This window comes from Eurosta solidaginis, chromosome 5 (genome assembly GCF_040869045.1).
Source record: "Eurosta solidaginis isolate ZX-2024a chromosome 5, ASM4086904v1, whole genome shotgun sequence".
NCBI classification, from domain to species: Eukaryota; Metazoa; Arthropoda; class Insecta; order Diptera; family Tephritidae; genus Eurosta; species Eurosta solidaginis.
In genome coordinates, this window is record NC_090323.1 from 271079291 (window position 1) to 271093423 (window position 14133).

Consider the following 14133-nt stretch of genomic DNA (forward strand, 5'->3'; position numbering starts at 1 on the left):
ATAAGGTTTTTCAATTAGAAGAAAATTTTCCTAAGCGGGGTTGCCCCTCGGCACTGTTCGGCAAGCACTCCGAGTGTATTTCTGCCATGAAAAGATCTCGGTGAAAACTTATCTGCCTTGCAAATGCCGCAACATAGGTACTTTCGTACAAAGCTGTCGCAACAACTTTTTTGTTCATTTGACTACTAAAACGGTCAATTACGAATCAACGATTTGTGCTCAGTCGATTCAACATCTTATTGCGATGGATAAAAATTGACAGAAATTTCGGTTGAATTGACCCGTATTTCGATTGATTTTACCAGTCTATTTCTTTCAGTCTATAGAAGTCTATATCTATCTCGATTAGTTTATGCCGTTACGGGGTACCGTTATGCGAACAAAATTAATATACTCTGTGAGCTCTGCTCAGCTGAGTATAAAAAGTGACGGTATTCGCTTTCTTTTCTCTCGTGAATGAAGGTAGACAGGGACAGAGAGTTTGTGGAATTACGCTAATGTGTGAGAATTTTATATGAAATTTGCAAGCCGGTTTCTGCGACTGTAGCTACGTAGTTTTAATAGTTAATTAAAATCGGAAATAATCGGAAGCCTGTCAAGTTCAAGCATAGCATTGGAACGCATGAAAATTGTTTCAAATTTGAATAATTTTTCGGTTTGTTCAACAAAGCTCAACAAAGACTGCGAAAAACTTCTACGCATTCAAAGCTACATGCATGCATCCAATATAGAGAAAAATATTACTCTTGTATGGATTAAATGTGGTTAAAAAATTCTGAAATTCTGAGAGATGTCAAGTCGCCCAAAAATCGTTTAAGTCTAGAATGCTTTACGTTCTTTTGTTTAAAAATAATTGAGCATTTAAAAAAGTTTGAAATTTTTTGTTTAGTAAAAAAAAATTGTTAACTTTTTACAAAATAAAACCTGCTCAGATCTCTGTATTATATACTATACTAAAAAATCTCACAAACCCCATTTTTATTAATTATAGTTACTTTTACGGCTTCCAGCGTGTATGTATATGATTTTCCTTTCATATTTCGGAACAAGAACAATATAGTTCTGTTAAAATAACATTTTAGTATATATGCATATGTACGTTTGATTATAATATTAATAAATTATATACTTCCGCTGAGAGGTAGTAAGAGCTCTTTTTACTAAATAAGTAAGAGTTACTTTTCCTTGGTAAATAACAGCTTGGGCTTGCCTTTAGGGAACCACTTAGGCACGCCACTGGTCACGTCCGCTAGATGCGAGAGCGTCTGCCTTGCCATAGCTACGCATTCGCAGAGAATTTGAACCTGCGTTTCTTCCTCCAGTTCACAAAAGCTACAGATTTCTGTATCGAATAGATTTAACTTACTTTCTTAGGTAATATCGTAGACTACAGCGTCGCGATTAGTGGACCGTAATAATTCGTAAGTTCTCTCTGCTTTGATTAATGATTTTGGCTGATTCTCGTTGCTGGGGGTATAAACAATTTGACCTGCCTTTGCCCTGGGAATTAAGTTCAGTGTTGTCTGAACTGCTTTGTTTCCCAGTTACATATGGGTTCCCTAGTGTGTGCCTTTGTGAGTTCACAGAGGTGCTATGGACCATAGAATGCTGCTAGAGCACCCTGCTTCCCTAGGTGGGTTGCCTGTTTATTACATTCATGTGACTGAAGCTCGGGAATCCACCCCAAAAAAAACTTGTTTTCTGGTTCCCAGATCATATAGGGCTTCATCCACTAGGGTAGAAATGATTGCGCAGGACTGAAAGGCACACAACGCTGCCTAGCCGTCTGGCATAAGGTGGATACTTCTCGAAGATAAGCCTCTTCCTAGACATTCTCTATCGCAAACTTCTATTGAAGGATTTCTGCCTGAAAAATAGTGGGGTAGGATCATATTGGTATCGATTTCCAATTATACCAGTTCCCGTTATTCCGTCATCAAACTGAAACAGACTTCTGAATCAAAAAGTATATGGATTCCCTGTTTCTCAAAGAGTTCTGTCCACAGTAGACATCTCAAAGATACTTGAGATTCTGAGCGTAACTGCCATTGTATCACGTAGTTGTTATATAGGATTTCCTATGAATTTTTTTACAACCCTCAAATGTCCTGTCATGTTTCCGAACCTTATCTCAGATTTGTTTTGAAGTCTTAGTGCAGCAATTGGTGTCTCTTTCTCTATTAGGATAGGGAAGGGAGGAATTCTCACTAAGGCATCCGTTGTGCCAATACAAACTAATATATGATTTTTTTTAATTTTGTTAACTAGAACTAAATTTCAAAATGGTAATGATTACAAATAGAATAAAGTACTTTTGAGTATTTTTATAACGAAGTATCGACTGTGAGTTTAAAAAAGGAACTTACGCTTGGTCGGCGATTTTGGCGTAAAGTTTACCAAGTGTACAAATATTTTATTTCTTGCTGAAAACTAAGATTCGTTTTTTAGCTTTCTTATTTATTTTTTACTATATTTCATCCTTTTTATAAAAATACTTATCAATTACTTTCTGTAGCATTTTTTTTCATACTTTTCAATAGACATTAGTGAACAAATTTTTTTTAATTTTTGAAGACTACAAAAAATAAGTTTGCGAACCGGGGGCACATTTCCAAATACTGTACATATATGACGTGTCGGCAATGAAAACTTAAATCACAATATCACTGGAAAATTATATTGGCAAGTTTGAGATTTTTTACTTAAATAATAGAAAATTATGGCGCATTATTGATTCTAATAAGCCCAAGTCGGCTGCTGTTTCGTAAATACCCTGTCTCAGCATAATCTCAATACGTTAGGTTATGAGATAAGGCATTAATGTAAAACCTCTGGCGGCGTTTTTTAATCAACTCTGAGTTAATCATCATATGCATCAGCTAACTGAACTTAAAATCATCTATTATTAATATTTTTTTCATTTAAATCTTTCCGTCGATTATGCTTAGTTAGATTTTGTTTTTGCTTTAGGTACTTACTTTTCGGACAATGTAAACTCATTTTCGAGTTAACGATAATTTTAAAAACGTGAAGGCACATTGGGCAAAACGCAAGGCAATTGTGTGAAGATTTTTTTACAAATCGTTACTGCAGCTCGTTCGAACGATTCGTGGAGAACTTGAAACCGTTAGGCTGTTCAACGCTTCCGAATCGACGACAACTGATGAGGCACGTTGTGATGTGACACCAACAACGCTACGTCGCACAGAATGAACGTCGTAACGTTGATTTTTTATAACAATTTCAGTTTTTATACGATACGAAAAAAACAAAAAAAAAAAAAAGAACCAAGACGACAACAACCGATGCTTAACAGTTACAGTTTTAATTACAACAGCAAAAACTTATATATTTTAACGAATATTTAATAAGCATTTAGCAATAATAAAAAAACCGTGACGTCGACGATTAACGAGCATTCAAAAAAATATTTAACACGTTTTCAACTGCGTTCTAATAAAGACTTTATACTTTATAAGGCTGTAAGGTGATTAAGGCACACGCTATTTAATAAAAAAAACATTTATTTCAACTTTTAATATATTTAAAACGAATAATGTTCTTTAAGGCACTAAAATCTATATCTTAAGGCGGTTCGTTCTGTTTGGCTTCATATCACGGTTGTGACATGAAAGGCACTTGTTATATAATTTTTTTATTTTATTTTTCAAATGTTTAAAAGCGAAATCCTCATGATTATAATCGTAGTTTTATTAAAATCCTCATCTATCGTGTATTTTTTTTTTAAGTTATGAGCACAACCTTTTTAATATTTAATTTTTATTATTCGTGGTATTATTTTTTTATTTTCACATTTTTCGCAAGCGTATTGTAGCAAGTCGCAAGCACAACTGAGTTGGTTCCAAGGGCTAACAATTTCTCACAGCTGAGCTGTTGATAACATGGCCGAGGCTGCTACTGCTGCTGCTGCTAGCTGTTCAGATGTCCTTTCCGATCTGTGGTTAGGCCTAGAATGATGTGCTCCGCCGGCGACACTGCGTGGACCACTGACACAATACTTAGCCATTCCACAAGACGTAAGCATTGAACGGCTGATTGGTGCCACCAGCTTTCGCGCTTTAGCAGTGATAGTGGTGGTGGTGTTGATGATGATGGAAGTTGTGCGTCGGCGACGTTGGCAGTACATCACAGCGTGCAAGTATGTGAACAATGCGCATGCGCCATCGGAAGCTCTGCAGTGCTACGCTTTTAAATACAAAAACAAAAAAGTTTGAAAAGCAACGACAGCACACAACCATCATACCAAAGATCATATAGGGGGTGAAAAATATTGCTTTAGCAGCAAGTGAATTATTCGTTTCAGCTTAATTTAATGTAAGGCGGTAAGAAGTGGCTTGAAAGTTGGATTTTGTCTGGTGGGTGACAATAACAGCAACAACAGCATTTACATGCACAAGAAGCACACCCCATGGGGTTGGATTATAGAATCGCGCCTGACTATAACCACAATGAATATTCCCACTGGCCAGACAATTTGAGAAAGATAGCAGTAGCAGTCATATGCAGAACTGCGAGAAAAAATGAGCAAAAACCCATACTCATACATAGATAGTATGTACAAATATACTTTTTATTATATGTATATTCATATACCAAAAAAGTAAATGGATAAGTCGACTTCTACATAGGTTTCCATACATAGTGAATGCAGATGATAAGCTTTTGTCTTTTTCAATTAGCAAAGTCATTGCATGGGCCAAGTCGAGGGTTGTTCTGAAATCTTCCGGAAAAATTTGAAAGGATAATTATTTTCAGAAAGATGCTTCTTGATAGCTTCAAACGATTTCTTAATGTCGTCGTGGAATATCACTCAATTTCGGCTGCCAGTTCGAAACCGCTAGATCTCTCAATAATTTTCAAAATCACCTCATCTCAGGATTTGTCTAAAAGGACCCTATCTCGAAATTCAGCTGAGGAACGCCCTATCACAGAATTTTATTTTATAAACGGCCGTCAAAATGGTTTGAATTCATTCTTAGATAACGCTGTAGGTTGGAACGATTTTCTATCATCTCTAGTCAAATTTTGGTTTGGAGGCAACGAAAAATGAGACTGAAGATGGCACAACGACGCCGAAACCGGCTCGTCTTCAACTCAAATTTGACAAGGGATGACGGAAAATGGGTCCAATATTTATCAATTATACATCCTGTCGGAAAATCGGAAATGACTTCGATAATTGAACGATAACAGGTCGATACTTCACCGGTAATATATCAACATTTATAATAATAATACCCAACGGATTAAACCCTCCAAAGCCCGCCCGACCGGCGCGAGGGGCGCATCCGCATGACGCACGGATTTTTTATTGCCGAGTTGTTGATAGGCGGAGGTTTGTTAAGCGTCGAGATCTAAAACTGCTCAGCTACAGAATAAAAATCATCAGCTGAGTACTATACATAACAGTTAGAAATTACATAGAAATTATACATATATATACTACATTGTTAAATAAGTGAACATTTTTAATTTATTTGATTTTTTTTTTTGTTAAGAGTTAAGATAGGATAAGACAGTTTTCTTTATGGTAAAAAGTGAATCCGTTATATCAAATGAATTATACGGAGTGTTAAAATCATGACACAAACACCGAAAAGATTCATTTAATTCGAAATTAGTTCTACACTGCCTCAAAAGAAGATGTTTGTAATGTCTTGACACCCGTGATGGGACGTTGAAATTTACTTCGTTCAAAAGAATTGGACTAGAAATCAGTCCATTCAGGAGTTTAGCCATAAATATAACGCCTAGCATTTCTCTACGACTTGCAAGAGTTGGAAGATTGATAAGCTTTAACCGACTAGTATAAGGTGGAAGATTATACGCAGAGTCCCACTGAAAATTCCTTAAAGAGAAAAGTAGAAATTGCTTTTGTATTGATTCAAGTCTATCTGCATGAACTCGATATTGTGGATTCCAGACTATTGATCCGTATTCTAGTATCGGTCTAAGGTGATGAAAAGGGCTTTATTTACATAAGGGTCACTAAATTCTTTGGACCACCGTTTCACGTATGAAAGAACACCTCTAGCCTTATTGACAGTAGCATTAATATGAAGGTTGAAACTAAGTTTAGCATCTATCGTGACTCCCAAGTCCTCAAAATAGTTTACTGATAGAAGACAAAAATTATTAATTACGTAAGAGGCTGCTGGCAAAGATCTTCGAGATAGGCACATGAATTTGCATTTATTGAGGTTCAGCGGCATTGAATTTACGTTGCACCAAGTAACTAGGCAGTTTAAATCCGCTTGAAGCAAGGGACGTTCTTCGATAGACGCATAAGACCTAAAAAGTTTTACATCATCAGCATACATTAAGATTTTGGAATATTTTATAGTGGTACAGATATCATTAATAAATAGCAAGAACAGAATTGGACCAAGGTGGCTGCCTTGTGGGACGCCAGAGGGAACATCGATGACATTTGAAAAAGTATTTTTAAAAATAACTTTTTGCGTTCGACCGCAGAGATACGACGAGATCCACTGGGTGAGACCAGGTTGGAAGCCAAGCCGATCCAGCTTGTAGATAAGTAAGGAGTGGGATACTTTGTCAAATGCTTTACTGAAATCAGTATAAATAACATCTGTGTGAAGATTTTCTCTAAATCCCTTAGAAACATGAGTTGTGAATTCAAGTAGATTAGTAATGGTAGATTTGCCTTTACAGAATCCGTGTTGCGGTTCTGCAATCAAAGTAGAAATGGAAAATGTTAGCTGATTGGTAACGATAGCTTCAAACAACTTTGGGATGGCCGACAACTTTGCTATTCCTCGATAGTTCTCTACACACGACCTACTACCACTTTTGTGAAGGGGTATGAGAAAAGATTCCTTCCAAGCAGAAGGAAAGACTCCACTTGTTAACAATATCAAGCCGATAACTCGTCGATTCATAAATGAATTTTACCGATCCCTGCTAAATGATTCCAGTGCCATAATTATCCCGAGACTGTCGCTAAAATAATCTCACAAAATGTCTCAAGATAGTTTCATAACGATCTCAAAATAGTCCCAAAAAAAATCCGGAAATAGTCCCGATGTAAGAAAATAATTCAAAAATGTTTCCTAACACACTCCCAATTGATTTCGAAATAGGACCTAAGACAATCCTGAAATTATCTCAAAATAGCCCCGGATTGATAACAACATGTAAGGTCATGCTAAGTATACGAGCAATATAATATAAAGGCAACCTAATCTATGGTCAATATAATACAACGGTTAGGCTGACCCTACCTTAGTAATTAATCCTACGAAATACATCATCTCTGCACATGAACGGAATAATAATCAATTGGCAACCCTTACTCAATGTCAGCGACAAAAGAGCAGTTTAGATTTGAACAACGCGCCGTGAACAACGTCGGTTCGGCAACGGGCAGAGAAATCATTCTAATACTCATTTTACTTTCAATAAATAAAACCATTTAATTAATTTCATTTAAACACACATATTTTCCTATATTTAACTTTAGACTTTAATAAACATGAATTGTTAGTTATAATGTGCTAATGTGCATAAATCGGCAGCGTTTTTATTTAATCGGAATCCAGAAAATCCTGACAACCCGAAAGATCTTGAATAAAGACTCTTTCAAACATTAATACAAAAAGTCTCGAAATGGTCCGAAAATTATCACCGAACAGTCCAGAAATTATGTAAAATTAGTCCCCGCACGACCCCTTAAAATATACAATCGTGACATAGTATGTTTTTTTGGTTTGAATTTTGAGGAATAACAATTATTTGCAGACCCAAATTATGGTAATAATGTTAATTTGTTATGTTTATTCTAACAGAGCAGACGAGAGATTTGTCATTGCGGAAACCTACTACGGCCGCAAAATAACAGTTTTAAAAAACCTTAGGCAATAATCACACTAAAAGATCTCAGCGATAGTGAGAAAACGTTTGAAAATAAAAATAAATTACTGAGAAAGACCGAAAAAATTCAAAAACTAGCATATCTCATGGAGAAAGCCATTTTTGCTCTTGGGTAACGGTTGTTATGCATGATAAACCAAATTGCTTTTACCTGGCTAACATTTAATTTGTAATCTCTGCTCAATTTTCATTTTTCAATATCGGAATTCGATAAATTATGTCGATTTCGAAAATCGGAACATCTATCCCAATTAATTTATACCACTACAACCCACCGTTATGCTGTGTACAAATTAAGCTTGATATGAAAAAAGTCGGTTTCTAGAACTTTCCAGATGACCCTCATACATGTTGTTACATAGCGATGTATGTAGTATTGTTTTCCTGATATGCTTAGAGGGTAAGCATGGCTGATATTAAGTGATACGCCACTGCAAATATAAAGACAACAATCTCTGAGGAATACAATTAATGCTAACAAACTGATTTCAGCGATTAGGTTAATTTGAGCACATTCAAAATAACAACAACAATTGTAACAAGTGCGGCATTTTGACTTGTTTATACAGCAAACTCAATGACAACGCAGCAATTGCCACCCACAGCGCTTGATTGTACGCGAGAGGGAAGCCAGCGTTGATAATGAGCTCAAGTCCATGTTTTTATTTTTTTTTTTTTTTTTGATTGAACATAGATTTCATAACAAATTGTGAGGCAATATGGAAATGATTCAAAAAAAGAAAAACGCAAATTCATGTTTTAGCATTTAGATGGACTCTGCAGGATACCAATATTGCCCGCAATTTCGAAAAAATAGTCGACAAGCTGTGTAAACATTTAATTAAAGTAGCCCTTCGAAATAAACATGATAAACCTCTTTGCCTAAAAGCACCAAACATATGTCCGTACGACTTTTTTAATACAAGAACTGATTAACAAAAAAGGCGTTGCAGATAAATTATCTGCAATTTCGTCGGCACTCACCTACACATACACACTAAGGTCCTTCATATCCTGCCAAATGATTGACTGTGCACCATAACACCGAGAGATTGACGTGTTTTATGCGCCTCAAAGTAGATATAACCGTCATTGAAAAAAAAATGTATAAGAGTTCAATTGTGATTAAAACTTCAATTGCCTTTTCCCTTCTATCCTTAAATACCTAATTGTCCTTCCAACCACGCGTAGTATGTGCACTATTTGAGCAAATCGGTTAACATAAAAAAATTCAAATTCACAGCAATCGTAAAATAGTCATAAGTATTCCGCTAAAAGATTGTAAAATCTATTTCAAGTGCTACAGAGATGTGAGGACATTACGAGTACCAAACGTTCACACGGTCCATACACATACATGTGTATCTACTAAAATATGTGTGTGAGCGAGTGCTTACCAACGGCACACAGCAACCGCCATGAAATCTCAACTGACGCGACAATGTGGCGCCTAGCGACCATTTTGTGAGAAAGCTCCAATATTTAATATATTTCATTGCACTGTTTGCATTTGTGTGCGTGAAAGTGCCACATTTTTGCGCGTGGAGGATGTCTTTTGCTGTTCGAGCATACTGTTGTTATTGTAGCAGTGTTCAAGCATACTCATGTTGTTTGCTCAATGCTGAAAGGACAAAATGTCATGAAGCTGCGACAACGTGGAGCCTTTTGTGTTTTTATATTACGTGTATCATCTTCTCTGTTGCCTAGAGTTCAATATTTCTTTTTAATTCACAGCAAATGTGTGCTTTTCCGTTATGACAATTACGAAACTATGTACGTAAGTATTTGGTTAGCAAGGATATGGTACAGAGAGATCTACATATTGGTATGCATTTCGATGCGTTTTAAGACATTTTTCAGAAAGTGGTAACAAGATGCGGCCGCCATGGTGTGATGGTAGCGTGCTCCGTCTACCACACCGAAGATCCTGGGTTCACGCCCCGGGCAAAGCAACATCTAAATTTTTAAAACAAGTTTTTTCAAATAGAAGACAATTTTTCTAAGCGGGGTCGCCACTCGGCAGTGTTTGGTAAGCACTCAGAGTGTATTTCTGCCATGAAAAGCTTCACAGTGTAAACTCATCTGCCTTGCAGACGCCGTTCGGAGTCGGAATATTGTATTCTCGGAGCCGCCAATTTGTAGGCAAAACTAAAAGGAGCACGACGCAAATTGGAAGAGAAGTTCGGCCTAAAATCTCTTCGGAGGTTATCGGGCCTTAAATTTATTTTTATTTATTTATTTGATAGACTTCCTTTTTTGCTGATGGAGATTAACTCAGTATTAAGATTTAATCTTTCTCAGATTTTTGACAGTGCGTGGTAAGTTTTTCAGAAAGCAAAGCAGAAAAGCAACCCCAAAGAGAATGAAAACGCAGTTAGTCTTAAATAGCATAGATTTTGCATGTGACCGATCTCTTAAACGTATTGACGTCTACTGAATTTTTATTTTCTTCATTCTTGACTTCATTAATTTTGGTATTTCTTTTTACACGTTGGCATGCCGACTGGCCAAAGTCGGGACGGAGACCAAAATTAGCTCTTTATATAACCATTATGGAGGTGTTATTTCATAAACTTATTTATTTATTTTGATTTTGTAACTATCGCGTTTCGACGTGAGCTCAAATTCAACACATTTGGACATTAGCTGGGGCGTTTATGAAAAAAATTCTTATATAGGTCGTTCTTTAACAGAATTCAGAGATAGAGCATTTTTGAAACAAATTCTGAAGTAAGGTATTATTCAAACGTTTTCTGAGATAAGGCGTCCGAAAGAGGGTGATATTTCACTAAGCAGTCAATTTAGTATCAAAAATTTTTCGAAGGAATAGTTATCACGTGATCCCCCAGACCACTTCCAGCAATATTGGACCTTAACTGTGATGATTTTTAAATGAAAAAAATTGTTATTATAAGGAAATCTTAGTTGAAACTACCCTACAATAGATCGCGGGTTCCCTACAATAGGCTTACAAAATTTGATTGTTGATAAAAGTTCAGAACAAGGATAAAACTTCACAAATAAATGTTATATCCAGACTTAAAAAACTTTTAAATTCAAAGGGTTTAGATCTCAACACGTGTTAAATTCCTTTAGCAGTCAGAGATGTGAACTAAAAAGCCATAAAGCCAAAAAAAAGGTCGATAAGTTTCTAAGAATGCTTTAAAAAAGGCAAAAAAAAAATGATCCAACATAACTCAGAGCTTCAGTAAAATAGAGTCATAAAACGCTTTCAATTCAAACTATTCGAGTCATTTCGACTCTTTTATGACTCATTTCAGTTCAGAGTTGGTTCGGTGCTTGAGTTCGGGACGAAATAAGTAGTAGCCCTGCAATTGACTAATGCACCCTTCTCCACTCTTACGAAACGTTGCTTTAATTAATCGACGTTAAAAACTTGAAAAGATCAAAGACGTTTTGAAAATTTTTTAGAGCTCTTTACCATAAAACCATTCCGATACTTTGACCTTAAGGCCATTTATTGAAAGCAAAAACTGATTTTCACGTAGTTCGAATGACAACCGGAATTAACTACAAGGGATTGAAATATGTGTGCTTAAACTAAAGCTTTCTACTAAAATCCTTGGCCTCTATCTGCCAACAATAAAAACTTGTAAAATGTGTATACGAAAAAAAATACCGCTGCACACTTAGCATAGCTTGTAGCAAGGAGCCCATCGTCAACCTAAAATTTTTAGTAAATTGCCAAAAAACGATAACAATTTTGCATTTTTAAGGGTACCCTGCAATTTCCTCTAAAGTTTATGATCTACGAAAATTCATAGGAAATCCGGTATTGCAACTACGTTGGGACATTGCATCACGCTCAGAATATCTCGGAATTTTGAGGCTTCCATATACTGGAGGTCGAGTTCACGGAAACAATACCAATCGGATACTACCCCACTATTTTTCAGGCAGAAATCCAAATAAATGATTTGGGAGCCAAAAACAAGGTTATATTGGGATGGGCATCAGTGACATCAATTTACTATAACTACTTAGACAAGCAGGGTGCTTTAGCAACATTTTATGGTCCAGAGCCCTTCTGTGGATTCACAAGGGCACGAACTTGGGTAACCATAAGTAACTGGGAAACGAAGCAGTTCAGACAACACTGAATTTAATGTCCAAGGCAAAGGCAGTCCAAATTTTCAGCAACAAGAGCATTGGCCAAACTGATTAATCTACGAACTCGCACTGGATATACTATACAGGACACTGTAGTCTACGATATCACCTAAGTAAGTTAAATCTATCAAATACACAAATCTGTCCTTTTGTGAGTTGGATGTTGAAACGCCGGTTCACATTCTCTGCGAATGCGTCACTCTAGCACGGCATGCCGTGACTCTTAATCCCGTCAAGAGATGGAGTAAAAATCCTGGACCTTAAAAACCTCCACATACAGTAATAGGCTAAATGGTCAAGCACAATATGGTTTACGACGCGCAGATTCACACTTTGATGTGCCAAATTATTTTTATTATTACTTCATACAAGTTATCATAATGATTACAAAGTTATTATTATAAAATAAAAACATAAAATACGAATTTTTATTGTCGCTTACCTTGATATAATCAAAAAATTATATATAGATTTCGATATTTTTAAAGTAATTGCGATATTGAGGTCGTTCGTTGTGATTATCTTAGTACTTTCGATGTGAGGAATCTGTAAAAATAGAAAATAAGACAAATAGGTATGTATCAATGAAAACAAAACGATTACAAATTTTCCTCATCTCATCAAATATGTAACAACATAATGTGAATAAACTGCACACAACTTTGTATTTGATAACTTTGTACATACACATACATATGTACATATAGTACGCATACATCAGCCGTTAGTTTTCCATATTGATTTCAATTAATTTTAAATTTTCCACATTAGCGACAAGGTATCATCAAACAAACACCAATGAGAGAAAACATTAACCGAACAACAACAAACGGGGTCAACAATGCCACTCAAGTAATGGACATGCGGTTTATATCACCACAAGCTGGCATCCAATTCCAAGAACTAAATGGAGTTGCACAAGTTGACGAATTACAAAGGTAAACCTCTTTTACAGTGGTACTCCAACATTACGACAATCATTGCTACCACGATTTCAAACACCAAATCTGTGTGATCAGGTTTTTTCATTGAGTTAAAAGTATTTGTATTTATTTAAATCGATCTTGAGATCATACAACGCAGTTAAAGGAATGGAATGAATAGAATGGTTTGAGTTACTGTGCAATGCTTCTTTGTGATGAGTTTCTTCAATAAAGTTTCACTCAAACCGAACGGAGTACAGTTTTCGATAATTTCTATTGAGACAAAGGGATATATGCGGACTATGTGTCTGAGTTATTCCATGCTTCTTCAACATGAAGACAAGTTATGTATGGATATGAGAGTAAAACAAATATCAAATATGCTTAAAGAAAAATTTAATCGCATTTAATTAGCCAGACAGGTTCATATTGATTTCTAAAATTATTGATATTAAAGAAAAATTACGAAATTTGCACATGACGATGTTTACCAGGACATGTTTCTGAATTTCACTTTTTCATCAGCTAGCTGCACGCTTTGTAAATTGTCTCTAAGTATTGCCTTTTTTGTTGCTATTCCTTTTAAACACAATTGGGTATATATGTATATGGGGTATTCCATCCCATTTCGACCAATTTTGAACCCGACCCCTTTAGAATTGGCTGAAAGTTTTTCTTCTTTTTCTAGCTTACGAAAGACGTTTTTCAGAATTTTTTCAAATTTTTTCATCCAACTCAAAAAAAGTTATGAATTAAAAAAAAAAACCGTTTTTGTTTTCAAAATGCTATAACTTTTTCAAAAATTGACCGTTTTGGGTCTTTTTTTTTAATTTGTTTTAAATGTACTTTTCGGAAAAAATACAAAAAAATTTTTAAAAGTTTTTTTTTTAATTTTTCAGTTTTTCGAGATTTTTAGAAATCGGCCCACTCCGGGATTAGTGGGGATGATTGCAGAATTGATTGGCTTTTTATGAGAAAAAAAAATGGCGAAATTCTAAAAATCTCGAAAAACTGAAAAATTAAAAAAAAAACTTTAAAAATTTGTTTGTATTTTTTTTACATTTAAAAACAAATTAAAAAAAAAAAAAGATCCCAAACGGTAAATTTTTGAAAAAGTTATAGCATTTTGAAAACAAAAACGGTGTTTTTTTTTAAATTCATAACT

The 14133-nt window shown here is 35.4% G+C and overlaps 1 protein-coding gene across 3 annotated transcripts in view; it reads right to left on the reverse strand.

Annotated features, from left to right (window-relative positions):
- Window positions 1-14133, reverse strand: part of rhea (Talin_middle and talin-RS domain-containing protein rhea) — a 106521-nt gene that overhangs the window by 45884 nt on the left and 46504 nt on the right. For all 3 annotated transcript variants that reach the window (XM_067790611.1, XM_067790609.1, XM_067790610.1), the window contains exon 2: window positions 12488-12591. The gene's annotated coding sequence lies outside the window, so the exon portion shown is untranslated. The remainder of the gene's footprint in view (window positions 1-12487; window positions 12592-14133) is intronic.